Source organism: Oncorhynchus nerka, unplaced genomic scaffold, assembly GCF_034236695.1.
Source record: "Oncorhynchus nerka isolate Pitt River unplaced genomic scaffold, Oner_Uvic_2.0 unplaced_scaffold_1555, whole genome shotgun sequence".
Taxonomy (NCBI): domain Eukaryota; kingdom Metazoa; phylum Chordata; class Actinopteri; order Salmoniformes; family Salmonidae; genus Oncorhynchus; species Oncorhynchus nerka.
Window position 1 is genome coordinate 65,201 of NW_027039760.1, and position 6,059 is coordinate 71,259.

Genomic DNA, 6,059 nt, shown 5'->3' on the forward strand with positions numbered 1-6,059 from the left:
AGCGTAGGGGCGGCAGGGTAGCCTAGTGGTTAGAGCGTAGGGGCGGCAGGGTAGCCTAGTGGTTAGAGCGTAGGGGTGGCAGGGTAGCCTAGTGGTTAGAGCGTAGGGGCGGCAGGGTAGCCTAGTGGTTAGAACGTAGGGGTGGCAGGGTAGCCTAGTGGTTAGAGCGTAGGGCGGCAGGGTAGCCTAGTGGTTAGGCGTAGGGGCGGCAGGGTAGCCTAGTGGTTAGAGCGTAGGGGCGGCAGGGTAGCCTAGTGGTTAGAGCGTAGGGGCGGCAGGGTAGCCTAGTGGTTAGAGCGTAGGGGCGGCAGGGTAGCCTAGTGGTTAGAGCGTAGGGGCGGCAGGGTAGCCTAGTGGTTAGAGCGTAGGGGTGGCAGGGTAGCCTAGTGGTTAGAGCGTTGGACTAGGAACTGAAAGGTTGCAAGTTTCAAATCCCCCAACTGACAAGTTACAATTCTGTCGTTCGGCCCCTGAACTGGCAGTTAACCCACTGTTCCCCTGAACAGGCAGTTAACCCACTGTTCCCCTGAACAAGGCAGTTAACCCACTGTTCCCCTGAACGAGGCAGTTAACCCACTGTTCCCCTGAACAAGGCAGTTAACCCACTGTTCCCCTGAACAGGCAGTTAACCCACTGTTCCCCTGAATAAGGCAGTTAACCCACTGTTCCCCTGAACAGGCAGTTAACCCACTGTTCCCTGAACAAGGCAGTTAACCCACTGTTCCCTGAGCGAGGCAGTTAACCCACTGTTCCCTGAACGAGGCAGTTAACCCACTGTTCCCTGAACAGGCAGTTAACCCACTGTTCCCCTGAACAAGGCAGTTAACCCACTGTTCCCTGAACGAGGCAGTTAACCCACTGTTCCCTGAACAGGCAGTTAACCCACTGTTCCCCTGAACAGGCAGTTAACCCACTGTTCCCTGAACAGGCAGTTAACCCACTGTTCCCCTGAACAAGGCAGTTAACCCACTGTTCCCCTGAACAAGGCAGTTAACCCACTGTTCCCCTGAACAGGCATTTAACCCACTGTTCCCCTGAACGAGGCAGTTAACCCACTGTTCCCCTGAACGAGGCAGTTAACCCACTGTTCCCCTGAACGAGGCAGTTAACCCACTGTTCCCCTGAACAGGCAGTTAACCCACTGTTCCCCTGAACAGGCAGTTAACCCACTGTTCCCTGAACAGGCAGTTAACCCACTGTTCCCTGAACGAGGCAGTTAACCCACTGTTCCCTGAACAAGGCAGTTAACCCACTGTTCCCTGAACGAGGCAGTTAACCCACTGTTCCCCTGAACGAGGCAGTTAACCCACTGTTCCCCTGAACAGGCAGTTAACCCACTGTTCCCCTGAACAAGGCAGTTAACCCACTGTTCCCCTGAACAGGCAGTTAACCCACTGTTCCCCTGAACAAGGCAGTTAACCCACTGTTCCCCTGAACAAGGCAGTTAACCCACTGTTCCCTGAACAAGGCAGTTAACCCACTGTTCCCCTGAACAGGCAGTTAACCCACTGTTCCCCTGAACAAGGCAGTTAACCCACTGTTCCCTGAACGAGGCAGTTAACCCACTGTTCCCTGAACGAGGCAGTTAACCCACTGTTCCCTGAACAGGCAGTTAACCCACTGTTCCCTGAACAAGGCAGTTAACCCACTGTTCCCTGAACGAGGCAGTTAACCCACTGTTCCCTGAACAGGCAGTTAACCCACTGTTCCCTGAACGAGGCAGTTAACCCACTGTTCCCTGAACAGGCAGTTAACCCACTGTTCCCTGAACTGGCAGTTAACCCACTGTTCCCCTGAACAGGCAGTTAACCCACTGTTCCCTGAACAGGCAGTTAACCCACTGTTCCCCTGAACAAGGCAGTTAACCCACTGTTCCCCTGAACAAGGCAGTTAACCCACTGTTCCCCTGAACAGGCATTTAACCCACTGTTCCCCTGAACGAGGCAGTTACATTTACATTTACATTTAAGTCATTTAGCAGACGCTCTTATCCAGAGCCAGTTAACCCACTGTTCCCCTGAACGAGGCAGTTAACCCACTGTTCCCCTGAACGAGGCAGTTAACCCACTGTTCCCCTGAACAGGCAGTTAACCCACTGTTCCCCTGAACAAGGCAGTTAACCCACTGTTCCCCTGAACAGGCAGTTAACCCACTGTTCCCCTGAACAAGGCAGTTAACCCACTGTTCCCCTGAACAAGGCAGTTAACCCACTGTTCCCTGAACAGGCAGTTAACCCACTGTTCCCTGAACAAGGCAGTTAACCCACTGTTCCCTGAACGAGGCAGTTAACCCACTGTTCCCTGAACGAGGCAGTTAACCCACTGTTCCCCTGAACAGGCAGTTAACCCACTGTTCCCCTGAACAAGGCAGTTAACCCACTGTTCCCCTGAACGAGGCAGTTAACCCACTGTTCCCCTGAACAGGCAGTTAACCCACTGTTCCCCTGAACGAGGCAGTTAACCCACTGTTCCCCTGAACAGGCAGTTAACCCACTGTTCCCCTGAACTGGCAGTTAACCCACTGTTCCCCTGAACAGGCAGTTAACCCACTGTTCCCCTGAACAGGCAGTTAACCCACTGTTCCCCTGAACAAGGCAGTTAACCCACTGTTCCCCTGAACAAGGCAGTTAACCCACTGTTCCCCTGAACAGGCATTTAACCCACTGTTCCCCTGAACGAGGCAGTTAACCCACTGTTCCCCTGAACGAGGCAGTTAACCCACTGTTCCCCTGAACGAGGCAGTTAACCCACTGTTCCCCTGAACAGGCAGTTAACCCACTGTTCCCCTGAACAGGCAGTTAACCCACTGTTCCCCTGAACAGGCAGTTAACCCACTGTTCCCCTGAACAAGGCAGTTAACCCACTGTTCCCCTGAACAAGGCAGTTAACCCACTGTTCCCCTGAACAAGGCAGTTAACCCACTGTTCCCCTGAACAAGGCAGTTAACCCACTGTTCCCCTGAACAAGGCAGTTAACCCACTGTTCCCCTGAACAAGGCAGTTAACCCACTGTTCCCCCGAACAAGGCAGTTAACCCACTGTTCCTAGGCCGTCATTGATAACGGACTTGCCTAGTTAAATAAAGGTTTAAAAAAGAGGGATTTCCTGTCATAAAATCCATGTCGCTGGAACGTCCCGTTAAAACCCCATCTTGATGTCTATCATAGTGTTTAAAAAGGACACAATCATTTTGAGAAAAACCCTCCAAAAAGTCATTCATAAACCGTTTTAATTTCCATATGTAATTTGGAAGATAAATGTTTGTTTGTTGGGCTTCAGAAATGTGACAGAAAAAGTGCCTCAGGCCTTGAAAAAGAACAGCTGTAACCGATTGAACGTATAAGGGGACATCCGTGAACAAATACCGTTGTCAAGGCAACAACCGCGCCAGCGCAACAGGAAGGGCTTAACTCAGGCGTTCAAAAGCGCGAATCAGACCGAGAGCCCAATGCTTCAGATAGAGATTGTTTTCTGAACTAAAACTCCTAATGAACTATGCAGAAGCAACAGATACAGGGATGGTAAAAACAGTTTGATTGCCGTAGCAACATCAGGGAAACTGGGAAGAAGGGAGTGGTGCTTGAAATACACAAGTTCTGCAACATGTTTAATTGAGCCTCTCATTCTCCTTAATTGCTGGCCTCAACACCTTAACCAAAATAGATGACCTGAGTAGGAAGCTCTGTGAACAGGTCGTCTGCGTACTGGACTGGCTGAATGAATACATCTCTTGATGCTCCTGGACACATCGTGAGTGATGTGACCCGGAGTCATAGGGTGTTTTGGGTCTTACAACATCAGACGCCCAGGTGATCCACCCGAGGTTGATCAGACACCGACTTGTGTCCAGGAGGCATTATGCTGCTTCCCATGGATCTCCTCCCTTGATCCAGGGGTATCTGGGGGCTTTTTCAGCTGCCTCGATGGTGCTGCTGATGGCTCTCCTCTTCGCTCCATTGATGCCGAGCGTACTGTAGGCTCTGTAGAGGGATCGCACAGCAAAACCCCTGCAGCTTACCTCGATAGGCATACACCTAGCCTTCCAACCCTGCTTCCGGCAGTCGATGACAAGTCCCTCGTACTTGGCCCTCTTCCTCCCGTACGCCTCCTCTATACGATCTTCTGAAGGGACTGTCAGCTCCAGAATAATGATGGTCTTTGTGGACTCTGAGACCAGGGTGATGTCTGGTCTCAGGGTTGTCTTGACAATGTGCTGCGGGAACAGCTGCTTCTCCAGGTCTGCTGTCAGCTGCCAGTCCTGAGCAGTAGCTAGGATCCCCGCTGGTGGTTTGGATTTTGAGCCCGGTTGCTCTCCAGCTCGAATGAAAGTGATCTTGTGACCGGTGGGCCGGAGCTCGCTGACTCTTGCTGATTCCTGTGCAGATTACTTCTGAATGGTCTTGAGAACCTGGTCATGGCGCCAGCGATAACAGCCCCCTCCCAGAGCTTTAGGACAGCAGTTTAGAATGTGCTCCAGTGTCCCTGTCTTGGAGCATAGTGGGCATGCAGGAGTTTCCACTTTGCCTGCAGCAGAATAGGTTTGTTGAGCTGGGTAGGACATGATACACTCCCTGGACCAGGAACTTATGCAGTGTGGTTCCGCCTGCCAGAGGTCAGTCCACAAGACTTTCCTGTCCTTTGCGTGCCCTCACCTTGTCCAGGCACGTTGCGGTCTCATTCCCACTGCTCTGCTGGACCTCTCATCTTCCACAGCTGCTCTCACCTCCTCCTGGCTAAGCCTGTGTCTCTCCTTCCCCTTGGCAGTGTGGTACCAGGGTTGGAACAGGTTCTCAGACCATCTTTTCCCTGGGTCACTGCTCCCACCAGGACACTGTAGCACAGCCAAGACTCAGCCTGCAGCACGGCCTCCTCTGCTCTCCATTTCCTCCCTGTAATGACCACTATCCCCCCTTGGGCCACCTTTGGGTCGCTCCACTCCCTGTAAAGATCACTATGCCCCCTTGGGCCACCTTTGGGTCGCTCCACACCCTGTATTGACCACTATCTCCCCGTGGGCCACCTTTGGGTCACTCCTCTCCCAGTAATAAATTAGTTTCCTGGCCCGAGGCACCATGATCTCCTCTTCCAGGGACTTCAGGGGCAGCCTCAGCTCTTTGCTGTTTCCATAGAGGACGATCCTACTCAGGATAAAGGGCAACTCCAGCCACCTTCAGAGATGGCTGCTGACCTTCCCCTCCAAATTCTCCACAGTGGAGAAGCGGACTTCGTAGATGAGCAGAGGTCAGAGTGTCCTCGGGAGGATGCCTTGTGGATACATCCACGCCTTTGACTTGGCGGTAGTCCTGACCGGTCAACCACTCTCAGACAGTTCTCCAGCTCCTGACCGGTCAACCACTCTCAGACAGATCTCCAGCTCCGCTCTCAGCCAGTTCTCCAGCTCCTGACCGATCAACCACTCTCAGACAGTTCTCCAGCTCCTGACCGATCAACCACTCTCAGACAGTTCTCCAGCTCCTGACCGGTCAACCACTCTCAGCCAGATCTCCAGCTCCGCTCTCAGCCAGTTCTCCAGCTCCTGACCGGTCAACCGCTCTCAGCCAGTTCTCCAGCTCCTGACCGATCAACCGCTCTCAGCCAGTTCCCCAGCTCCTGACCAGTCAACCATTCTCAGACAGTTCTCCAGCTCCTGACCGGTCAACCACTCTCAGCCAGTTCCCCAGCTCCTGACAGGTCAATCGCTCTCAGCCAGTTCTCCAGCTCCTGACAGGTCAATCGCTCTCAGCCAGTTATCCAGCTCCACTCTCAGCCAGTTCTCCAGCTCCGCTCTCAGACAGGTCCCCAGCTCCTGACAGGTCAACCGCTCTCAGCCAGTTCTCCAGCTCCTGACAGGTCAATCGCTCTCAGCCAGTTCTCCAGCTCCTGACAGGTCAATCGCTCTCAGCCAGTTCTCCAGCTCCTGACAGGTCAATCGCTCTCAGCCAGTTCTCCAGCTCCTGACAGGTCAATCGCTCTCAGCCAGTTCTCCAGCTCCGCTGGTGTGGGGGTATAACATCAACCTGTGTGTCCTGGTTGTGCTGGTGTGGGGGTATAACATCAAACT